At 40.5% G+C, this 26,188-nt stretch overlaps 1 protein-coding gene across 1 annotated transcript in view; it reads left to right on the top strand.

Moving 5' to 3' along the window:
- LOC310841174 (uncharacterized protein) overlaps positions 1–26,188 on the top strand; it is a gene marked incomplete at its 3' end in the record, with an annotated part of 240,448 nt that overhangs the window by 38,178 nt on the left and 176,082 nt on the right. The window lies entirely within an intron of this gene.

Raw genomic sequence — 26,188 nt, forward strand, 5'->3', positions numbered from 1 at the left:
TCCAGGTTCAAATCAGAAACCAAGATGGCTTCTCTAAATCAGGGACGTCCCTGGAAAATAGGGACACTTGGAGGGTCTGTGTCTGCCTACAGTGTGGATCACTACATTGCTCAATAAAGTCTGTAAAGCATGGGAGAATGGGGGTGAAGTTAAGTTGGGGAAGGGAGTTAAGTCAATTGCAAAGAGTCTGGATATTCTTCTGTTCTGGTGCTGGGAACCTGCATCTTAGCAAAGGCTGCATTACTTTATTTTATTCTTTAGAAAAGCTTAATAGCCTTTGCAACTGGAAATTATTCTTATATGCTTGGGAAAAAAATACTGTAAATCATGTATATCTGGTATAGGTTTCAAGGGTCATAAAACCTGTAATTAGTTTATTTCTGCACCTGTGAATGGTGAAGCCCATTAGGATTTAAAACTGGGAAGTATTAAGACTGGTCAAACGTAAAATGGAGGCCTTGCATAAGCAAAATGAAAACAGTATACTAGGATAAAATCAGTGATGTGTTTGATTAAACTAGTTGCATTAAGGGCGCACATCAAATTTATTTAAAGCCCAGAGGTAACGCTACTTATTTGAATACCAAGAAACATTACACTGTCTGATATCAAAGAGGGTAAATTCTAACAGAAATGTGATATGTGGTGAATGCAAAAGCTCTGAATTAATTTACTGAACTAAATAATCGGGTGCAAACAAAGATGCATCAGAAGAAAGTTAAAGAATTTCCAGAAAACATGTAACTTATAAAAGGAGCTTGCTAGGGCTATGAGAGATCAGGATATGAAAAACATTGTTACTGTAATTCCTTCAATTGAGCAGATTCTGACATGTTTTATCATTTTCCATGGGAGGGATTGCAGTGGAAAATGTCTCAGCTTATGCCTGGAAGCTCTAACATCTTTCTCTCTCTAAGGGGATGGAGAGAGAGAGAGAGAGAGAGAGAGAGAGAGAGAGAGAGCGTGCGCTCTGGCAAGACCTTGGGGAGTCATTGCCAGCTTGAGTCGATGAGACTGCCTAGGATGGGCCAATAGCTTAAATTCTGTACAAGGCAGCTTCAGGTGGTCGTATGTCCATGCTGTTTGGTGGATATTCTTTCATATTTTTGAACAGGCCAGCTGCCCCATTAGGCAGAGTGAGGCGGATAGTTATGTGTCTGGCTAACCTGGTATCTCCACATTCTTGCTACAAACCATATGCATGGCAAGAGCTTGCAGGAGTGAAAATAATACACATTTCCAGAATGAACTGGTATTTTGTAACAAGTGTGACTTCTTGTGTTGCACAGCATTTAATTTAAATGATTGCTGGCTCCTGTATGTTATCCTCCTGATGACAAAACGAATAGAATATAAATTCTCCACTAAGAAATGTTGCTAGGTGTGTGTGTAAATATTCCCCTCTAAAAAGCTGTAACATCAATCATACACTGTGGCAATAACCACCAAGCAGGTCAGGCTTCAAAATCTTGTAGCAAATGTGACTGGAAAACAAGAAGAAAAATGAAAAATTAGCCAGCCAAATCACACCCCTGTCCCATTATCCTACTCTCTTAATAGTTGGCTTGGGTAGCGACAGAAATGGCATCTACTGTAAATGGAACCCTGGAATTCCTAAATGGAAAGAAAAACTTAGAATTTAAACCTGGGGGGGGGAAATGAACCCCAATGAGATTGAGCACGCTCAGTTGCTACTAGGAACAGGGGAGAGATGTTTTAATGTTTTTACCATATATTGTTCATTTGTAGGCTGTGCACTGCTTGTTATGGGCATCCGTCTATCTCGGGAGACAATGGAGGAGTGTACCTTTGTGGGTAAAGTTAAATCGTTGGAGAGTTACAGCTTCTGTTGTGGCCATAGAGACTGATACAGGAAGAGATATATTTTATTGTAGGTGGGGCAAATGAAGGCAACCAGTTTTTCTGCTACAGGTGCACCTGGACATTTCTTCTCTCTGTGCTCCTCCTCTGCTCACTGCTGTTGATACATGACCTGGCTAAGAGATCTTAGATCTAGTAACTGAATAAAATGACATGCTATCCCCAAACCCTGGGCAATTTCCCACAGTGTATCTATTCAGAATGCCAACTTGCCAAGATGAAGCCACTTAAAGAACAATATTTCATGACACACGGTTTAATTACTTTACAGCAGAGTGCTGCAAGGAGCAGTAGAAATGCATATTAAATTCTTCAGCTGATCACTTGCAAACAGTGAGACATTTCTCTCTCTGCCAACTTTCAGGGACATAAATATATGATAGTCTCAGAGGTTCAACAATCACATCAGGCTAGATAAAATCAGGAGATTGACTTTGTTGTGGTATCTGTCTCCTGTGCTAACTCAATTTTGGTTTCTGTATTTCTAGCCAATAAAACAATAATGTTATCAAGCTTTCGACAGAATGTTGCTGATTGAAATATGGAACTCATTCCAATGGCTTTTGCCCGGGTGTCATTGGCATGGACAGATAAATTCTACAGCTAGCTTAGAGATACTGAATAATTAACAGATATTGCTATCGTGGTGCAAAGATTCTAAACTTGGAGCACCTATGTCTCCACATAGTAAGAGTGCAAAATCTAGGCCTGCATTCGTAAGCGAGGTCTAAACAAGATAAACAAGTTTTGAGATGCTGTAGAAGGGACTGAAAGTGTGTGAGAGAGAGTCTGAAGCTTCCTAATATTACACCTTTCTCCCAAAGCAAAAGAAAGTTTGTGATTAAAATGGAAGCCAACCATAAAGTTTTGTCCTTTGGTTCGCAATACTCTAAGCAAAAGAAAATTGTTTAGAAGCAAAGCCAGCACTGGAGAGCAAGGCCCCACACCAATAATAAGATCAATAAATATTAATGGATAAAGAATTAGATTTAGAATGTGAGCCCAACAGTAGAGATGTGTTTCAAAAAGCCGTGTGTATGTGTTTATACTATATGAATGCATATATTTAAAGAGAGGGGTATGGTGAGGAGAGTGAGACTATAGCATGTGTTTACTGCTTACATTGTGCGGTGGTTAAGGTGGGTGCCTTAACCTGCAATTTTGGGGCTTTTTGATGCAGTGAGTAAATTTATAAGCACTTTAATGCTTCTCTTAAACTGACCATGATTTTGGGTGCTGAATGCATTCATTGTTGTGTTCAATTATCTATAGGATAGTGTCAGAATAAATAATAGGTTTCCAAGGTTCTTAAATAATTGTTTCCATTTAGTTCCAGCCAGAATTTCCATTTAAATATTTGAAGATCTTACTGATGCTATTGATTTTCCAGGAGCTCAGATTGTCAGTGCTTGTTATGTAGAGCTGAGTGTGATTGGGAAGGTGGAGTCACAGTGGCTGCTGGGTAAAGGTAAAGGACCCCTGACAGTTAAGTCCAGTCACAAATGAATCCGGGGTTGCGGTGCTCATCTCACTTTACTGGCCGAGGGAGCCGACATTTGTCCGCAGAGTTTTTCCAGGTCATGTGGCCAGCATGACTAAGCCGCTTCTGGAGAACCAGAGCAGTGCATGGAAACACCGATTACCTTCCCACCGGAGCGGGACCTATTTATCTACTTGCACTTTGATGTGCTTTCGAACTGCTAGGTTGGGAGGAGCAGGGACCGAGCAAAGGGAGCTCACCCCGTTATGGGGATTCGAAACGCCAACCTTCCAATTGGCAAGCTGTAGGATCAGTGGTTTAGACCACAGCGCCACCCGTGTCCATGGCTGCTGGGTAGGAGCGTAAAAATAAAGAGAGTATTCAATTTTTTCCCCAATTGCCAGATAAATACTGTTGAGAATGGGGCACAGCAAGGATAAACTCAGTAGAAAACTGATTGGCTGCCTGAATCAAGTGTTCATTTTGTACACTTCTTGCCATCCTATACATGCCTATTTGGAGGGAACCCCCACTGAATTTGATAGGACTTATCTCAGGTAAGTGTGTAGAATACTTCAGACAACATTCACTGAAGTATAGGGCTCTGTTAGATTTGTGGTATATTTGTGGTATTTTTTGAAGCATTTCTGCCATTATTAGGAACATAAGGAGCAATCAGACAACTGGCCCATCTAACCCAGTGTAGTCAACACTGAGTGGCAGTAGCTCCCCAGGATTTCTGGCAGGAGGAATTTCCATCCCTACCTGCAGATTCCTGTGGCTGACCTGGGCCCTTCTATTTGCAAAGCAGATGCTCTTCCACTGAGATACAGCGCTTCAGAGATGGATATTTGAGCATCTCATATAAGTGCAGAGAGCTTATGTAAGTGGTGATCTTAACTGCAGAATTAAGTGGCTATAAACTGAGACACAATACACATTTTGATACTCTTAAGTGGTTTGTGGAAGGAAATATGATATCTATTCAAAGCAGTGGATAATCTAGATATAGACGTGGATGTGTGCCTTGCATTGTTAAGCCAAGTGGGAATGGAAGAGCTGATTAGAGTTACTGCTTCAGAGGATAACTATATGAGGTTCTTTTCTGTGCTGAGGGGAAAAAAACCCTTCTTAATCAATGAACAATTCAAGTGGAGGTGCCTGTCAGAATGGAACTATAAGAGATATGGTAGATTTATATTCAGGGCATGATGAGCCGTTCAGCAGGTAGCTCTTTGTTTAGAAACGGGGAAGATCCCATAGAAAACAACATAATGTGTTTTGTAAAATATTGATTGACATTGTGAACTAAATTAGAGACTGGCAGAACCAGTTCAGAAATCAGAAGAGGAGCGATATATGATACACACATAACAACAGCAGCTCCCTGATGTTGCCGCTTTGTCAGGTGATTTTGTAAGTCTGATGCTGATAAAAAGAGAATGTCTGCAGACTAAGACAGTCAAAGAATGAGAGAGAGGCTGGGTGTTCTGCTTAAACTCAAGCTGGGTCGCACAAACCTTGCGATCCATAAATGTAGGAACGGAGACTTATCCTGAGCCAAACTATTGTCAGTATATTGTTGACATTGACTGGCTTTGGCTTTCCAGAGTTTCAGATAGTGAGTCTTTTCTTTTTAAAAGTAATTTTTATTTGCATTTTTACATACAGTTCAAAAAATAATAAGTAAAGAATAAAAGGGGGAATTAAAAACAAAACTATGACAAACCAAAGACACAACACAAAACACCTAAGAGCTTCCTTTCCCTTCGTCTCCTTCTCTGGTATCTTTTCTTTTCCCTCTGTTCCACATATTCTAAGTTACCAAGTTCTGCTCTTCTTACTAATTATCTCCGTCTTTTCCAGCCCTACCTGCAAATGGCAGGGATTGATCCTGGGTTCCTCTGCATTCAAGGAAGTGTTTTCCGAGACCAGATGCAGCTCACTGGCCATGACTTGTGTCCTGCACATGCATGGCAATCCCCTTTCCTTCTATACAAACAGCAAAAAACCCCAAGAGTTTTAGGGTTGCCATACACGGCACAAGATGTGTTTTGTTTACCCATTAAGCTATTCCTTTCCCTGCCATCACCACCACTCCACTTCCCAATATTCCAAAGGATACTTGAGCTCTGAAATGGTGATGCGTTGGTGGATCAGGCAATGATCATTCACTGTTTGGAATGGAACCATTCAGAATGCACATGAAGCTGCCTTAGCCTGAATCTATCCCACACTCACCTGTTTTGATTAACAGAGATTGCTGGAGGTCTCAGACACAGGTTTTCCCTAGCTCTGCTACATGAGTTTGGACCAGAAAATTCTCCAATGCATGTGCTTTACCACTGATCCTGGCCTCCATTGCATTTCTAACTACAGTATTATGTTCTGCCTATAATTCCTTCCACCTTGGCTGTCTTTCACATGGATGGGAACTATAATATCCTTAACCACACGTTGTCAGAGGTTCACATGCAGAGACCATTTTGTTTCCAAGCTTTCACCCTTTGTGAGCCAGTGTGGTGTAGTGGTTAAGAACGGTAGATTCGTAATATGGGGAACTGGGTTCGCTTCCCCGCTCCTCCACATGCAGCTGCTGGGTGACCTAGGGCTAGTCACACTTCTCTGAAGTCTCTCAGCCCCACTCACCTCACAGAGTGTTTGTTGTGGGGGAGGAAAGGAAAGGAGAATGTTAGCCGCTTTGAGACTCCTTTGGGTAGTGATAAAGCGGGATGTCAAATCCAGACTCTTCTTCTTCTTTCTGTTTGTTTACTGCACAGAACTGGCAGGTCCCACCAAAGTGTTAAGTTGTGGGTGAACATATCAGACGAACACAGCGATTCTTCAAACAGCTCTTCTTTATTCAGATGCCAGAACAGAACTGAACTGAAGGGCTCAGTCAGGCTGCTTATATAGAGCTCCAGTACAACAGTTACTGTAACAACTTTCTAAAACTATCCAATCACTGAACGTCACTTTCGATCCTGCATTTGCATACAAACTATCCAATCACTGAACGTCACTTTCGATCCTTCATTTGCATAACTATCTACAGTATCCCCCTGCTGGCCCAGGGTGAGAACTTCAATACATAACACAAAGGGTAGTCAACATCTCCTCCAAAACAATAATGCAAAGGCAACAGTCCAGGCTTCGGGATGAGATGAGCTGGGCGCAGATCTTATCCACACCTATCTGAGTCTCTATGCCAAACTTTAGGGCTGAATCTGGTAAGATGTGCAGGGGTTATCAGCTCAGTATTAGTGCTCCTGTGAATTTCAGAGTCAAGTAGATAAGGCCTTACAATTCGGTCTTGTATTGTTGTGGATAGCACCTGTATTTATTCATAAGATTTCTCTTACCTGCCCTTCACCATTAGGTTCTCAGGGCAAGGAACAAATATAATCATATTATTAAAACAGTTTATGCAATTGTAAAAACAATAAAAATCAATTATATACAAAAAGCAGCACAGTATAGGTTTTTTTTAAAAAACAAACAAACCCAAAAGGGGTGAGCCCCAGAAAAAACACCTTAACTTTGTAGACCATGGTAAAAAAGTGTGTCTTCAGCATATGGCAGAAGCTAAATAATGATGATGCTACACACACCTTTAATGACAGGGGCAATATGTCCTGTTTCACTGCTTGAGGCAAAATGGGAAGTGCCACCCTGCCCTGCCACTGCCCCTAAAGCATCCCTACCAGGTTGTGCAGCAGCGGCGGGTTCCAGCAAGCTATCACAAGATCTCACTGAAATCTCATGAGATCTTGTGCACTCTGTGAGATCTTGCAATATTTCAGCATGCTCTTCTCAGCTGCTTCTCTGCAGGCAGTGCCAGCAGAGGGGCAGGTGGGGTGCCAGCTTCACCCCATCTCATGGACCACTAGGTGATGCTGTTTACAAGCTTGTGCACAGGGTCCCTAATCCTTTATCTACCTGTCTCTCTGTTCTTGCTATGCTTAATGGTGAATATATCGGCACTGAGTAGAATATCAATTTCAAATTATTAAAATGAGTGCATTCCTAAACAACCAAGCAAGTGCAAAGTGCAATCAAATATATCACAAAAAGACACTTTCACTTAATTGACACAAGCAGCATAGCTTAAATTATTTATGATGCTCCACAATGTACTAATTCATGTCCTGTAACATATCTTAAATAATAATGAAGTCTTCAGCTTGATTATAGCTTCTTGCTGTTGAATTTCTGCTATGAAGTGAAAAGATCACTGCATTATAATTAACCTTTTTCTTTTTGATCATAAACTCCAGCAGGTCTCTGTTCTTTTTGGTGTGTTCTTTCATTTCATTCCTACCTTTCTTATGTACACCAGTCTACTGAAGCACATTCCCACCCCCCATGGAGATTATTTCCACACCCCACTTGCACAATCACCCTCTCCTTTGTTCTTCTCCTTCCAGCTCAGCTCCTTATTTCTTAAATTGAACTACAAATTTACTATAGACTTGGAAATTCCTTACAGTTTGGTTATTATATTTTCAACAACTAAACTGGTTTCCCCATGCATTTGTTAATTTATTTTTGGTGTGCTTCTGTAACCTCTGAGCAAATTGGTTCTGTTTGTAACATCTGCTCCTTCTTACTCCTTTGTCCTAACTTGACTGTGGACAAAAACAACATTGGCATGTAACAGCTTTCTATGTGTTTTAAGCTTTGTTCTCATCTCCTGGTTGCAAACAAGATCTATTTTTGATCACTCACTTCTGTTAGGATGTTGATGATGATTAATTCATTTTCCTCATAAAAGTGAGACAAAGCAACATAAAAATACTATATATACACTAAAACCAACTACAACAAACAGAACTGATAACAGGTCTTATAAATCCTGCCCCACTAAAAGAGGCCATTAATATTTGAAACCCTCCAAATTAAGTGCCGATAGCCTGGCTGAAAAGGACAAACTTTGCCTGGCACCTAAAACTAAAGATGGTGCCAAGTAAACCTCACTGGGGACAGTATTCCACAAGATGGGTGCCACCACTGAAAAGGTCCATTCATGTTTTGCCATCCTCTGGACCTCCCATGGAGGGGACACATGGAGAAGGGTCTGAGATTACAGTCACAAGGTCTGGCTCAGTTCAAGGAGGAAGAGGCGGTACTTGAGACACTGGGAGTGGTTTTAAGGGGTGATTGGTTCTGCTGAAGTCATTGCTGTATGTAATCCCAGTATGAGTGGCGAAAGACTCCAAGATTCCTGTGCTTTACTATAGGTTTGGTTTCCTTGGAATGAAGGCCAGCAGAGATTGTGGTTTCTTTAAGATATATTGTTTTATGCACATTTGTACCTGAGCATAGGAGGCTCACACCCATAAATCTTGCTTCCCTATTAGGCTTCTAGAGTTCGGCTTGGGTTCAGTACACAGCAAGATATGCCTCTGTGTCTCCAGCTTCCAGCTCCAACCAGAACTCACAAACAGGTATGACTGCAGGTGTCATCTTTGTATAGATGTATCATTGGGACAGAAGCAATGAGTGTCCTGGGCTCTCCTTTGACACATTGAGAGCAGTTTTATTTTTACATGCTATGGGCTGAGCAAAGGCATAGGTGTAGGTACAACCCATGAACTCAACAGAGCTGAATAAGCTACAGCAAGAGCATGAAAACTTGGTCTGATGGAGCTATTCCTTTTTATGCATATGATTCTTTCCTGTCTACCCACAAACTACACATCATCTCTCTCTCTTCTCAGGCATTTTCTATTAGAAAATGGGTCATGGAATATATGCATATTTTCATATAGATACATGATGTTAGGAAAGTTGTTTTCAATCATATATGGAATGTTTTGGTGAGGGAGAAGGTGGGGGGGGGGGGGAAGAAACCAAAGCAGTATTCCATAAACAGTGGGAATTTTTGGGCAAATAGTAAAAAAATATTAAGGTTACTATAGATTGTGCTCTTCAAAGTAATGTGTAATCCGTCGATACCATAATCCTAAATTATTTAGTAAATACACAAAGATAGATCAAAACATTTGATAATACCAGAAGCTCAGCAGTGGGTAAAATTGATTGCATGCACTTTGAGCATGAATAAAAGACTTTATGATTTATTGACACTCTGTAGATTAATCTGAGGCCACACAGAGCAGTAAAGCAGAGTAGTAAGTTTGATTTGTAGGAATTTTAAGAACAATCTGACAGTGAGGAAAAAGAAAAATTTGATAGTGCATCATGACACAACAGTTTTCCTTCTCAACTCAGAGATTTTACAAAAAAGCAACACAGAAATAATGGGAGTTGTTTTGTGATTAATCCTTTAATGCTATTCCATTGTACTTGTACTATTGAGTTTAATTAGTAGAATGGAACATTAACACCTAATGTATACGACTGAAAAATCAATAGCCTACATATGCTATGTTTTACTGTTAAACTAATAATCATGAGATGGTAATTAATATATGCAGCTACAAATTGGTCATTCATCACTGATTTCTTTCAATTCAAAATCCCAGATGTTTCTCCTGCTCCTCCTAATTTTATAAACTCTAAAGTTATTTTTTCTTAATATGCATGATCTAAATAAATGGAAACAATGAATACATCATAAACTAAATTTAATTACGGAAAATCCTCTTTTTTTGGTTTTTGTTGTTGAATGTTTCCCATCTGCTCTGCATCACCTTAAATACCTACCAAACATATATACTGATGCACAATGACCTTTTATTTCAATTTTTGATGTGATAATTGAATTTTGATAGTGGGCATGCAATTGTAGTTAGCAAAATTAATGGAGAACAGGTCTCAACCATGATGACCAAGTGGACTCCCATGATTCAGAAGTAATATACAATTGAATATCAGTTGCTTTCTCACCAGATGTTTTGGACTAGGAATCTCATCAGCCCCAGCTAGCATAGTTAATGGTCAGATATATGATCAGTGGTTAGCTGTAATCTAAAACATCTGGAGGACTCTAGATTAGGGAAAGCTGGACTGTTGTCTTTTTGCCCTGCTTGTGAGATTCTCATGGGGTTCTAGTTAGCTATTTTGCGGAGCAAGATGCTAGTCTAATAGACCCTTGGTCTGATCCAGCAAGATTCTTCTTGTAAAATTATTCATATCTTGAGTCATTTTATTTATTTCATAAAATGTATACTCCACTTGATTATTAAAAAAACCCCTCAAAGCAATTTACAAAGGATTTAAAAAATAAAATCAATAAAAATGTATAACTGCACTTTAAAACATACAGCAGTTAAAATACTGAATTGCAAGTGCACCCTTTCTTCTCAGAGCATGACAATCCCATTTATTTCAACCTAGTCCAAATTCAACCTATATAAATCAACAATGCTTATCAATAGAATTGGCTAAATGAGGCAAAGAACAAAAGGGAAGGCTTGCAAGAAATCATAACTTTAAATTGAGGTACCACCCGTATTTTAATTGCCACAGTGTTCATTCATGGGTTTATGTATTCAGCAAACAAGAGTGCAGATTAGTCAGGACCCTGAAGGTTGCTATAAGGGAGAGCAATTACCTAGCTTGTTGTGGAATCACTCTACCAGGATATCTTCAAGAGAAGAAAAGGCTAAGCAGAAGCCCCTACAGCAGAGCGTTCCGAACTTTTCGTGTTGAGGACACACTTTTTAGACATGCATCATTTTGCAACACCGTAATTCAGTTTTACTAGCAAACTGGAAGTTAAACTAACCCCCTTCAAGCCCCGGGAGCTTTCGCACGACACACCTACACAGTAATGTTTGACAACACACAGTTTGGAAAGCTCTGCCCTGAACAATCCAGAGCAGAGTCCCTAAGACAGTGGGACAGCTTCTTGTACACCTCCTTCCAGCAACTCCGGCAGCCAAGCTGGTGCCAAACATATTGCTCTGCTCTCCAGCGAGGCTGAGGGGCGGGGGTTGTCATTTGAGCAGCCCAGGACCTCCAAACACACTGCCCAGACTTGTGCATCGGGGAGCAGTGGCGTAGCGTGGGTTGTCAGCACCTGGGGCAAGGCAAGTAATTTGTGCCCCCTAACCCGTGGATTTGCGCCCCCAACCCGTGGATTTGCGCACCCTAACCCTACCCCCCAGATGTTGCGGCCGGTGCGGCCGGCCCCCCCCTGCACCCCCCACGCTACGCCACTGTCGGGGAGGTCACTTTGGTGCTGCTAACACCGTGGTTTGACTTCACCCCTGGAAGCACATTGCATTCCACCACCATCAACTCAACCAGAAGTAAATGGAGCCACATGATGTTATGATGACTGCCCATTTAAGAGCCTTACTCAAGCTTCATTGCAGGATCAGGAGGTGGTTATGAGATTGCCATTGTCATCCACTGCTGAGAAATCCACGAGTGCTCTCAAATTTTCTCATTCATTCTGTTCTGTAGCCATCCTCTATGCCAGGGGTGGCAATGTGGCATTGTCTAGAAGTTTTGGAGTACAACTCTCATCATCTCCTGCCATTAGTCATTCTAGGTGGGACTAATGGGAGTTGTAGTCCCACACATCTAGAGGACATTATGTTGGTTACTCCTGCTCTGCCTCTTCCCTTGCTGGTCACCCAAGCTTAAAAGATCACATGTGACTGTGTTGGGGGAGCAGAATCACAATGAATGAAAAAGAATCAGGAGTAGACATACAACTGTGCGTACAGCAAATAATTCACCAATGGAGGCAGGGTTAAAGAACAATCAGGAGCTGGGCAAGCTCTGATTGGTTGGACCCTGGTTTTAATGTAAAAGGGATAGAGAAAAAGAACTGCCCCCCAAATATGCAGATATTATTGTGAAAATTAAGGAAAGAATGAATAAGTAAAAGTGTGTGTGTGTTGGGCGGTGGTGGGGAACCAGATCAAGGAACATGAGAGCAGAGCAGACAATGCCAGGAGGTTGAGATTGATGCCATGCTTATTAGAAACTTTTAACACCACATCAAGGTCAGGATGGAGAAAGGGAGAGTGCAATAGTCTGGAAAGCAGAGATAATTGACCGCACATAATTAGGCAGCTTAAGTACTTTGAAGAGAGTGCAGTCAAAACAGAAACCAATCAAGAAGTTAATTTATAGGGGGAAAAGTGATTAGGTATATTGGATGATTTTTTCCATGCATCTGAGAAATAAGGAACACTGGAGAGGTTCCTGTGATTAAGTGACCTAGATGAAATTGGGATGACTACCTTTCTTGCGAACGTAACTTGAAAAACAGGCAATTCGGGAACATTCAATGTACGTTGATTGTCTTCATGGACTGCAATGCATCGGCCTTTACTGCAAATTGATCAACCCCCAAAGTATGACATTTAGTTTAACATTGTGGAAATACAATGAGCCTCTTTGCCATGTTTTCAGTAAACGAAGAACAAGAAAACAGTTTTGTTGATGGGTTTAGGAAACATAGTAAATGCCAACTGTGGCTTCTCTGAACTTTTCATTGTTCACAATTCTTTCTTTTACTTTCCCCCCCTTTTTTTGTCTGCCAAAATGCATCTTGCTCAGAACTTACATGAGGAAAATTAATCTGAACATCTTCAGCAGAGGACTCTTCTTTTCTTTATTTTCACAGGGAAGAGCAATTGACCACATATTTCCCATTATAGATGACCTAGAACAGCAGAAATACACAAGGCACTGATGCACAGCGCTCACCAGTCTGGTGCTGCTGCTTTGCAATGCCGGGCCAGTTCACAATAGGTCCTTGCTCATCCGTTATTTGATCTTGGATGATGTACATTACTGAGACCTGGATGAATGAGCAGGGTGGAACCCTGCCAACCTGCATACTCAGTACCGCAACTAACATAGACTGATGAGTTGGGGAGAGGGCATTGCTTTGGTCCATGAGGATTCCATCTCCCTCTCCAGGAATCATGTATGATATATTTTTCAGGTTACCTTACATTCAGCTCCACCTCCCTGTTCTGTGTCTGTGTTTCAAATGCATTGTGTTCAGTTCCATTGCAGCTGATAAAACAGGTTCTTATGAAAGCTTGTGCAGCAATAAATTTGTTAGTCCTTAAGGTGCTTTAGGACTTTGGCATCCAATCCACTAATTAATCACACCATTGCCACCTTGTCTGCACTGTTTTTAAACATAATATAACTAGTCTGAGGCTAATTACAGTATAGGCCAATACAGTATTATTTGCACAACTCTTTTTTAAATCTTAATCAGGCAAGACTTGCATTTCCCAAGTAGCATACATAATGGGATAAAATTCACAATTGTATAGATCAGCTGTGACAAAAATGCCCAAAGAATGGCATATTCTTCTAATCTTATTCTGGGATCTCTCAAAGCCACACATTCTTAATGAGCCATTCTTTGATTTATCAGAATCAAAATTTGATAGTGTGTTGTTTTCGAAAGGTGTGGTTTATTATTTTGCTAATGTGTGCTGTTAGCCAGACAGTCTTCCATAAGGAAATTAGCATGGCTTGTACTAATGGTCAGAAACAGTTGTTGGTTTTAATTTATGTAAACGGTTTGACAGTCAAGGAGGCAGATAAACTGCAAATAACAGAAAGAAACTAATTTTAATTTTGTCTTCTGCTAAAGTCTTTTCAATAAAGACAACTTCGTTGCCTACATAAACTCGAGGAAGTGCTCATCCCCCTACTGCCATTTAAAGTTTTAGTTGTAAGAATTAGCACTTCCATCCATACAAGTCTGCATTGTTGCAATACGGTTTTAATTTGGAAGCAGATGACCATTATTTCATTGTAAGCCTTTCCACAGATTTATGGAGTAATAAAGCTGATGCTGCTTTAGGAATCCTTTCAAAAGAGAAAAATGAGGAACCTTAGCAAAAATGCTCTGAATAAGTGGTTTTGGATATTGCTATGTTTGTTTCGAATACATGGGACCCGGAAGCTTGTATCAGTGTACTGCTTCTGTATGTGTCTGTAGATTAGGGCTGTCCAACCTTGTGTGTTCTTGGAGACAGTCTATTCACCAGACAGTGCTTAGTGACCTGAAATTGTGTTTTGCTGCACCACTTGAACCCCATAGGTAAACTGGGCTTTATAATAAAGTTCTGAAGTAGCTATCAAATGAAAAGATACACACAAACTCCAAATAAAGATTAGTTTTATGTTGTAGTTTGTACTGGCCTACCAGGGAGTGGGGCATGTGTAAGATACAGAACAGCACAGTGTGTGTTATTTGTCTGTGTTTTGTCTCTGTTGTGGTATCTTACAGTGGTTTAAAACATGTCTTTAATGTTAAAGATTTAGGCATGCTAATTAAGAGATGCAAGGTAGCTGCCAACCTCTGAACAGAATGCACAGTAAATCTTGGGGAAATACATCACATATCCCCAAAATCTATCAGCAGGAGAACCTGATTTGCCTTCTCTGCACCCTTCTTTCTATCTTATGCAGCTTAGAAGGCTATTACAAACCCAGTGTGAAATCTTGAAAACCATCATTTCCCTCTTGGTTTTAAAACAGTTATGTATACCGGGTAGTAAAACAAAACAAAATAATGTTTTACCCACTATAATGTTATATATATATATATTCCAGTATTGTTTGAGCTCACTGTCAACATCTATACTCTTATCTGATTACGTAAAATGTATGGAAGGGACAGCAGTCAATAGCATTGGAAAATCGCAATGCCTAGTGGGCTTTATGATTTTTAGAAACAAGATAAAAGCTTTATGACTCAAAGAAAGCAATCAAATGGTTTTCGGTAGCCACAAGCATCATATTTACTTAAAGGATTGTGACTATAAAAGCAAATATCTCTTACAGGAAGCCAGGACAAAAGCTGTCAGGGAACAGGGTAGTAAATAGCTCTGAAATTGTTTTCTCTGCTTCATTTCAAAAGCTTAAGGCTAAGAATGTTTGACCTTTTACAAATGGAATGCTTTCCTCCAGGTCACGGGGCTCTGCTGAATGCTGATGGTGATGTGGAACTTGATGCAATCATTTTGAATGGTAAAAGTCTTGGGGGCTGGTGAAGTCTCTCCTGCATCAGGAATGTTTCTAATCTACTGACATTTGCCCATTCCATTTTTGGACTTCTTCTTTTCCCTCAGCTATTCACTTTGTGCTGCCGATATTTATTATTAGCAAAAAGGGCATATGAAATGGTGTAATTGTTCAGAAATTGCTTGGAAGGTTTAAAGAACTCAAGAAGGGTTAGGTCCAACGCAAGTCTTTCCTTACCTGGAAACTTTCCACAATCAGAAAATAACTCTTTTAGAAAATGAAAAAAAGCAGAGCAAACCCTCCCCCCACTATTGATTCCATTTGAAACACCCATTTTCAAACTTGTTCTGTGTTTTGGAAAGAGTAACCCATGACCACATGAGCCATGCCTTCACCATACAATTTTTGTGGGGACAAATTAGCTCGGGGTGATCTTTTTCACTAGATGTGGGTAATCTTCATTTCACCTTTAATAATCATGAGAATAACCTGGCTTTAGTGGAATAACAGATCTGTGGACCAATCAGTCTGATCAGAGCCAGATGTTTCCAGCCTTCTTCACCTCCTCCTTCCTGTGATTTTTTTCAAGTAAATGACAACAAGCTAAATAAACCCAAGGCAAGTGGGTTGCTGGGTAAGAGGGAGGGCCAGGTAGAAGCTATCAAAGACCCCACAGATCCCACTTGCTCCACCTGGGCCTCCATGGACAAAAATGGATTCCAGGTGCACCTCTAAACTGTGTGGCTGTTCCTTCTGGAGGAGTGGAGCCCCATCTAGAACAGTCAGAACCCCCAATTCTTTGAGCTGGAAACCATTAATCAACGGTGTTTCTGTCTGAGCAGGCTTCCATTTCAGTTTATTTGCCTTCATTAAGTTCATCCGGGCACTAGTTCAGCTTGGGCATGCCTCTCTGGATGAAGATTTAGTGGAGAAATAGAGCTGTCATCAGCATACCTATGGCACTTTGCCCCATATTTTCTGATGACTGCTCCCAGTGGATTACACCAGTAGAGGCAATGTAAACAGGTGCATTTTAAGAAGCTGACAGAATGCTAATACAGATGGAGCCTTCATATTTCAGCAGAGGGCGCATTCCATAACATCAGTGCCATCAGTGAAAAGGTCTGCTGTCATGTCACCAAAAGCTGGTAATCATTAGACTAACTGGGTACTATTTGTTAATCGTAAACTTTCAACTAGAATTGTCACTCACAGATCCTCAAGGCAAGATTATGTTCCTAAAAGAATGGAATGATAAAGCACTGAAGCATTCAAGCAGGCCTTCACACATTTGGTTATATCAGTGTTTCTCAAATTTGGGTCTCTAGCGGCTTTTGGGCTACAATTCCCATAATCTCTGACCACAGGCCTCACTAGCTAGGGATGGTGGGAGTTGTAGTCCAAAAACAACTGGGAAACACGGGGTTATGTGCTTTAAAAAAACCAACAAACCCAAACAGGCAGACATAGAGATTAATATCTTTGTTTCTGGAAATGTAACCTGTGACTTCAAGTGGCATTATTAGATTCTTACCAGAACCTAATACATCAAACAGAAGTAAGCTAAAACATTTGGACTTGATGAGCACCATCAAACTGCCATGTCCTGCAGTATTTTATATCACAGAGACCAGTTTAGATGAGTGATTTTGTAAGCTTGGTAGGTTGTGGTTCCAGAAAAGACTTTTAATTGGTGGAATAGACAAGAACAACAGTATGCAAAAAAGAAAAGAAAAGGATGGCAAAAAACAGTTTAGGAAAGCTATATGATACTGGGGTTCTTTCCCACTAAATGAGATACCACTGTAATAGTATGGCCTACACAGGAGGTCGGGAATGGAATTCAATTAGAAAATATTGAGAGAGCAATTTAAAAAATAGAAAGTTATTAGAAGCCTGCTGTGTGACATAACATAGTACAGCTTGGCATTCTCCGAAGCAATTCCAGAAATGGGAGTTATTTGCAAACTGCAGAAAGGGCGATTGTAGTGCATGACGACTATTATCAGAATCTTATTAAAATGCTTTTTGACAAATAACAGATCTGCAGACATACAGATAAAGTGTTGCTGTTATTTGGAAAGGGTGACGCTGCTTTCATCTTTAACACTCCAGAGAGCAAAGTTTTGTTTTTTTTTTTTTAATAAATTTTTATTAGGGGTTTTTACAAAATAAAGTACAGAAATAAACAACCTTTCTTTTATCTCAACAAAGTTTCATAACTTCTTTGGACTTCCTCACATCTCCCGCTGCCATTTTCATCATCATAAATTTTTCCCAGCAATTTATCATCTAATTTGCAAATTTTATAACCACTCATTTAAATATAATCCTCTGTAAATTAGTTTCTCTTAATCTCACTTTACATCCCATTTCGATCCGATTTTGTGGTGGCCAATTATTTATGATCAAACATCCTACTTAACTTTCCGCCAAATCACAATATTTTTGTAAATAAATCTTAAATTTCCTCCAATCTTCTTCAACCCTCTCTTCTCCCAGGTCTCGAATTCTGCCAGTCATCTCGGCCAGTTGCATATAGTCCATCAGCTGCATCTGCCATTCTTCCAGAGTGGGTAGATCTTGAGTTTTCCACTTCTTGGCGATAAGTATCCTTGCTGCTGCTGTTGCGTACAAAAAGAATGTTCGGTCCTTCTTTGGCACCATCTGGCCGACAATGCCCAGGAGGAAGGCCTCTGGTTTCTTAAGGAAGGTATACTTAAATACCTTTTTCAGCTCATTATATATCATTTCCCAGAAGACCTTCACCCTGGGACAAGTCCACCAGAGGTGAAAGAATGTTCCTTCATTTTCCTTACATTTCCAGCATTTGTTGTCTGGCACATGGCATATTTTGGCTAGTTTAACTGGGGTCATGTACCACCTATAAATCATTTTCATTACATTTTCCTTCAGAGCATTACATGCCGTGAAGTTCATCCCCGTGGTCCACAACCTTTCCCAATCCTCAAACATAATATTATGCCCAATATCCTGTGCCCACTTTATCATGGCCGACTTAACCATTTCATCTTGTGTATTCCATTTCAACAGCAAGTTATACATTCTTGAAAGTACTTTAGTCTTAGGTTCTAACAATTCTGTTTCCAACTTCGATTTCTCCACCTGGAATCCTAACTTTTTATCCTTTTTAAAAATTTCTTGAATCTGAGCGTAATGTAACCAGTCTCGCACTTTATCTTTCATTTTTTCCAAACTCTGCAATTTCCAATTGTTACCCTCTTTCTCTATTATTTCCCAATATTTCGGCCATTTGGCCTCCATATTGGGTCTTTTTCGGGCCTTAGCCTCCAGAGGTGATAGCCATCTTGGAGTTTTATTTTCCAATAGGTCTTTGTATTTTGTCCAGACATTAAACACTGCTTTCCTGACAATATGGTTCTTAAAGGCCTTATTGATCTTAACTTTGTCATACCATAAGTATGCATGCCAGCCAAATGCATTGTTAAAACCTTCTAAATCTAACACATCAGTGTCCTCTAGAAGTAGCCAGTCTTTTAGCCAGCAGAAAGCTGCGGCTTCGTAGTACAACCTTAAGTCTGGCAGGGCAAAGCCCCCTCTTTCTTTCGCATCAGTTAATATCTTAAACTTAATTCTGGGCTTTTTGCCCTGCCAGACAAATTTAGAAATATCTCTCTGCCACTTCCTGAAGCACTCCGTCTTATCCACAATTTGCAATGTTTGAAATAAAAACAACATCTTAGGCAATACATTCATCTTAATAGCAGCAATTCGGCCTAACAAAGAAAGCTTCAATTTTGACCAACTGTCCAAGTCTCTCTTAATTTCAGACCAACATTTTTCATAATTATCCTTAAATAGACTCAGATTTTTTGCTGTTATGTTTACCCCTAGGTACTTTACTTTTTTAACCACAGTTAGTTCTGTTTCTCTCTGAAACCGTTCTGACTCTGCATCTGTCAAGTTTTTTCCCAACACCTTAGTTTTCTGTTTGTTTAGTTTAAAGCCCGCTACCCGACCAAAGTCCTGAATCAATTGTAACACTCTTTTTGTACTAGATTCTGGCTCTTGCAATGTCAAAACAAGGTCATCTGCAAAAGCTTTAAGTTTATATTGTTTCACTCCGATCTGAATCCCTTGCACCAACCGGTCCCCTCTAATCAAGTTCAAGAGCACCTCCAGGACAGAAATAAACAGCAAGGGGGAAATCGGGCAGCCTTGTCGTGTCCCTTTTTCAATCTTAAACTCTTCTGTAACCACATTGTTAACTATCAGTTTTGCCTTTTGTTCTGAGTAAATCGCGTCAATCCCATTTTCAAAACCCCGCCCCACTCCCATTTCTTTTAAATTCCCCTTCATAAATTTCCAAGAAATATTATCAAAGGCCTTCTCCGCGTCTATAAAAATTAGAACTGCTTTAGTGTTAATATTTGTTTGCAAGAGTTCCAAAATGTCAATAATGTTCCTTGTATTAGCAAATAAATGTCTTCCTGGGAGAAAGCCTGCCTGGTCTTTATGAATTATCTCATTTAAAACTCTTTTGAATCTTCCTGCCAAAACGTCAGCAAATATTTTGTAATCCACATTTAAAAGGGAAATGGGGCGGTAGTTCTTAAGTTGTGTCTTTTCAGTTTCTGATTTTGGTATCAATGTGATGAAAGCTTCCTTCCACGATTCAGGCGCCTTCTTTCCCTCCATAATTTCATTGCTGACCTCCAGCAGTGGTTGAATCAAATAGTCACTTAATGTCTTATAGTACTTGGAGGTCAAGCCATCTGGCCCTGGAGACTTGCCCAACTTCATATTCTGAATGGCCTGTTCTATCTCTAGTCGTGTTATTTTACTATTCAGGAGTGATCTATTTTCTTGTGATAGTTTTTTAAGTCCATTTTTCTCCAAAAATTTTGCAATCTCTTCCTCCTTTTGTGGCCCTTGAGTGTATAATTTCTTGAAATATTTCTGGAAACATTTTCTAATTTCCACCGGGTTCTGAATATTCCTTCCTTCTATTTCCAAATTTGTTACTATGTTCAGCTTTTGTCTCTTCTTCAACTGCCAAGCCAGCAGTTTCCCACATTTATTAGCCGATTCAAATGTTTTTTGTTTCATTGATTTAATCTTCCATTCTATTTCCTGATTTATCAGTTTGGAATATTGTGCCTGATGAAGTTTAATTTCTCTCAAAATCGGCTGTGACTTCGGGTTTACTCTTAGTTTCTTCTCTAACTCTTTAATTTTCCCCAAAATCTTGTCCTTTTTCTCATTTTGTAGTCTTTTCTTTATGGCGTTCTGTTGTATCAAGAACCCTCTCATCACAGCTTTGCTTGCGTCCCAGATTGTTCTTTTTTCCACAGCAGTGTTCAAATTTATCTCAAAATAGTCCTTTATTGTTTTTTGGGCCTTCTTGATAATCTCCTGATCTCTAAACAAGTTGTCATTCATCTTCCATCTAAAGGAGCCGGTTGGTAATAATGTCATGTCCATTTTCAACGCGTTATGATCGGAGCAGGTCTTTGGGCAGATTTCCACTTTCTTCACCTTAGGAGCCAGACCTCTAGAAATCCATATTTGGTCAATTCTTGTCCAAGTCAGTTGGGCTTCAGAGAAAAATGTTCCTTCTTTCCCTAAGGGGTTCTTTGTCCTCCATATATCAATCCAGTCCATGTTGTCTGTCATTTCAAAAAAGGTCTTTGGTAGTCTGCCTTCTTTAGTAACCTTTTGGCTTTGTGACCTATCCATGTTTGTAGAAACGATCCCATTCATATCTCCCATCATAATGATGTTATCATAGTCCAGATAATCCAGCATAATCTCATGCAACTTCTTGTAGAATTCTGATTTCCCTTCATTTGGAGCGTAGATTCCTAATATCAAAATTTTCTCTCCTTGGTGCTGTATTTCAATTGCCAAAATTCTTCCATGTTCATCTTTAAATAGAAATTTTGGTGAGAGGCTCTCCTTTGCATATATCACCACTCCTCTCTTCTTAACTAAATCCGAAGATATAAATTCTTGGCCTATCCTTTTATTTACCAATATTTTTCTGTGGAGCCTAGTCACATGTGTTTCTTGTAAACAAGTAATGTCTAGTTGCTCCTTTTTTAATAAGTGAAAGATTTTCTTCCTTTTTTCCGGGCTGTTGCAGCCATTTATATTCCAACTTAAAAGTTGCAGAGACATCCTGGATAGATCTGTTTAGTTTCCTTGGGATGGTATTTTGTTCTGTGAGTCTTCAGGGTTCTGAGGTACAGGCACCTGTGGTGGTTCAGACCCTGAGGGTAGTTCAAGTCCTTTATGAAGGTCCTCACCGTAGGCAGTCAAAAACTTATCCCTATCTTCCAAAGTTCTAATTTTGATCTTCTTCCCTCTAAAGGTAAAAGATAGTCCTTGGGGAAAGTCCCACCTAAAGATGATTGAGTTGCTTCTCAGCAGTTTTACTAAGTCCAAATATTCAGATCTAAGATCCAACAGCTGTTTAGGAATGTCCTTAAAAATCTCAATTCTTTTGTCCGAAATGTTCAAAGAGCTTCCATAGTGCAGGCCCAAAATCTTGTCCCTTTCCTCCTTTGATCTCAACGTAATCAAACAGTCTCTGGGCCTTTCTCTCTTTGTAAGTCTTCCAAGTCTGAAGGCTGACACAATTTTAAAATCTTCCTCCTCTAAACCCCAGAACTTGGAGAATTCTTTGGTCAGAAACTCAGCTAGATTACCTTCTTCCACTTCTGGTATCGATCTTATCCTTAAATTAATCTCCCTGTTCCGAAGTTCCAACATAGAGAGATAGGTCTGATGTTCTCCGACCTGCTTACTGAGCGGCCTTACTTCTTTTTCCAACTCTCCCACTCTTTGGCTGGTCTCTTCGGCCAGTTTCTGATTTTCACCTGCAGCCTCCTTCAGTTGTCCGATTGCTTGTGCATTCTGTGCAACTTGCCCAGATAATTTGTTTAAAGTTTCTGTATTAAGGTCAATTTTCGCAGTTTGTTGGTCAACTTTCCTCTCCAAAGACTCCAATTTCTCAAGAATTCTCTCTAATACAGAACCAGATCCTCCTGAGGCCATCTCTTCTAGTTGTAAATCCTCAGTTTCTTCCTCCCCTGCCTGTGACAGGGAGGTAACTTTTTCCTCCGAGGGCAAAGTGGGCACAGATGATCTGCGTGCTTGTGAGGCTGCAGTTACGGTTGTCAGAGTTGTTTGTCTGGTTCTTAATCCCTTTCTTTTTGCGCCACTCATTCCAAAAATATCTAGCAGTCAAGGTCAAGCTGAGTTATTCCCATGGGAAAGCTACGGCCCAGATGGTAGCAATCAAACAGAGGGCCGGGAAATAGAAAGTAAAACAATGTTTTTGTTGTAAGTCCTCAATCCTCTAGGGGGAGCATAAAATGTCCTAGGAAGAAGAGTCCATTCCACATACAAAATCTAAACCAATTCTTAGGGATCTTCACAAAAGTAGTTTTAGCAGAGTTGGTTTTAGGTTTGCCACAATATTTCAAGTTGTGCTTACTGGAGTTCCAAAATGCAAGAACGTAACCATTCTGAACTCCCTCAGACTGTCTCCAAGTTTAAATAGAATGTATCCAAATTTGCAGTCTGACAGTTCTACTGCTCAGGCAGTTCTGACACCTGGGCTTCTTAAACAGAATTGTAATCCACAAAGAAAGGAATATATAAGTCCTAATAAAAGTCCAAAAATCAATTGCTTACAGTCTTTAAAAGGAAAAGTAATTTCTGCGGGTGCTCAATCTGAGCTGTCAAAAGTTCTCTCTATGCCTCCACTCCTCCTGCTCTTTGCTTTAAAAATCAATGGCTGCGGAGGACGGACTTCCTTTTCCTCGTCTCTCCGCTTTCAGCTTATTTTCAATATTTTAGTCCCGAAATTTAGTAAAGTCCTCAATTACTCACGGGTTGTTACGTTTTGGAATCTTGTGTTGAAGGAAGAAAGGTCGGCGCTCACCGGCAACGGCAACGCGGCTTCGCTCCGCTGAATGCGCATAGACCCACAGCGCCGCTACCCCCTCTGCGATCCGGAGCCCCTTACGGGGTTCCCTCAACGTTTCGGGGGTAGCTCCTGGCGCCCGCCGGGTCCCGAGACCGCAGGCTTCCGCTGCCTGCGGTTTTCCAGAATGGGTCTCCGCTTCGCCGTAGCGGACGACCCTTTTCCAGCGTAGCTTCCCTCTCCCGGTTAGGAAAGGGCAGCCATTACCGTTCGCGCCGCCTCCGGAAGTCCAGAGAGCAAAGTTTTGGACCAGTGCCAAGTGGAATCCATACTTGCTGGATTGCCAGCAATAATCCCAATTATTTTGTGTGTTCTCTCAGCGGGAGATAATTAATGCTTCCAATAAACTGCAGGGCTCATGGAGGTAAGCTAGTAACTTCAAAATGGATTTGGTATGTCCATTTAGATCCACTGAGACTCTGGCCCAAATTATTCATTTAAATTATGTTTCTCCATAGTATTTTACTAATTATGCTGGCCTTCTTGGAAAGCAATGGATTGCCATACTTTACAAAGAAATCAAGAGGGCAATTCCTTCCTTTATTTCACAGTGCAGAATTCAATTTGAATCAAAAGCTATATTCACCCATGCATTTCAGTGGGTAGGGTAGCCAACCAAATTTGACCTTTTCAGTCGGTTTGGGTTAAATGAAAGCTAAACATTGCCATTAACGGTAACCAGAAAGTCTCTAGGGTACTCTGCTACAGGTGTTACATTTTAAAGCAAACAAACCAATAATTTTAAAAACCATGAACACACACACACACACACACACACACACACACACACACACACAGGCTATTTGCCTTGCTGGCAACATTATAGCAGGTTTGGGGTGTTGCATGCAGGGTATGAATTACGGTAAATCTCAACTCTGGCAGATTGAAAATGAACCTCTGAACTGGGAGGACATTCACATGAGAATGATTCCCCCCTCCCCCCCCCCAAATAAGGCATTTTATTTACGGTAAATTCAGAAATGTAGATTATTAGTGGTCTAGAAGGCACCAACAGAAACCATTTCCAATGGACACCATCCAAGTTAAATCTGCCTAAACTTTTGACAACCAGATCCTAAAATGCAATGTTCTGTTTTATCGGCTTCAATTTTAAAACATAAAACATTATTTGGAGGAAGGGACAGACCTTGACAGCACTCTTGCTATGCATCTCAGGTACGCCATTTTAATGAGGCTTATCTAACAAACTTCCCAGTAATTTTGAAGATGAACCTTGGTTAACTTTCCGTTCGTGTTTTATAGGCTTCAGTTAAGCCCCATTGAACCTGGCAGAGTTATCCTCCATACTTTATAGGAAAACTGTAGCTCCTTTTCATAGGGGGAGTTACTTTTATTTTCTACAGTGGTCCGTGGTAATATGCATTTACGACATGCTGCATAAAATGGCCTAATCAAGCAGAGTTCTCTTTCAGACATTGTCATTAAGAACCTCTGGTTATCATGAAGAGTGAGAAGGAAGGCAGAGTGCAGGGTCCCTGTTTTACAGAAGCCGTCCTGGTTTCTGATTGGATCCCAGAATCCTGCTTGGATCCTGCTTTTCTTTTGTGGTTGTTTAGTCATTTAGTCGTGTCCGACTCTTTGTGACCCCACAGACCAGAGCACGCCAGGCACTCCTGCCTTCCACTGCCTCCCGCAGTTTGGTCAAACTCATGTTGGTAGCTTCGAGAACACTGTCCGACCATCTTGTCCTCTGTTGTCCCCTTCTCCTTGTGCCCTCAGTCTTTCCCAACATCAGGGTCTTTTCCAAGGAGTCTTCTCTTCTCATGAGGTGGCCAAAGTATTGGAGCCTCAGCTTCAGGATCTGTCCTTCCAGTGAGCTTTTCTTTAGGACGGCCCTATTTTCATCAGAGAAACTTTAGAGGGCATGGATTTATGCAACTCCCAAGCCAAGGAGATACATCCTTTAGAAGACATCTGAAGGCAGCCCTGTATAGGGAAGTTTTTTTAATGTTTTATGTTTTGTTGTGTTTTTATATATGTTGGAAGCTGCCCAGAGTGGCAGGGTATAAATAATAGCTGGATCAATGGTCTAACTCAGTATAAAGCAGCTTTCTATGGATAGCCTATATTTTGAGTCCATACAGGTGACCATTATGTCACATGTTCTACCACCAGACTTAATCCACATAGGCTTTAGATTTATTCTGTGTATGTATAAATAATTATCTTTGGCCTTTGGGGTGGATGATGTAGATATCCACTCCACAATAAGAGCACTCAGCCTGCGATGGTTTGATCATCTGTATGAGATCACAATACCACCTTGCAGGCTGCAAAGAGAATTATATCATGTGCAGAGAAATCAAACACAGTTGTATTACTTATCCACACATTCTCAACCTGTGAAAAGTTGCCCGTTTTCTCTGGCTGCATCAACCTCCTGCCCTATGGGGAGCCAAGGGCGTGTGCCTTGAACCATGAAGCTTGTAGAATTGCATAATTGACTTACGCCTATGGTCCTCCCGCTGCTGGCCTTTCAGAATTATACCTTTCACCTGCAGCAGTCATAGGAATCTTTTTTCCTTACATGTGTCCTAGTAAAGAAATACCCAAAAAGTCTCTTTCTGTACTTGAAGGTTTAGCAACTTTCCACTATCATGCAGCTGCAGTGATTCAGACTAATAGGATTTAGCCTTCCTGGGAAATGGTAAAGGGACCAATTATAAAAAGCGTAGATGCCTCCCTATCAAGGGCTGTGTTTGTTCTCTTTGGCAGGTACCACAGTTTAGACCCTATCTTGGCTGAGTCCAAAAGACCTGTGAGTCCTGGGTGAGTTTTCAACTCATTATAAACTGAAAGTTGGGGGTGGGGGAGAGAAACCATATATATATATATACATTTGAAAAACAGAACAAGCAATGTCTGATCTTCTCCTCAGAGCTCCTTTCTATCAGAACCAGTTTTTACTC

The sequence above is a fragment of the Podarcis gaigeae genome (assembly GCF_964106915.1).
Source record: "Podarcis gaigeae genome assembly, chromosome: 3".
NCBI lineage: Eukaryota > Metazoa > Chordata > Lepidosauria > Squamata > Lacertidae > Podarcis > Podarcis gaigeae.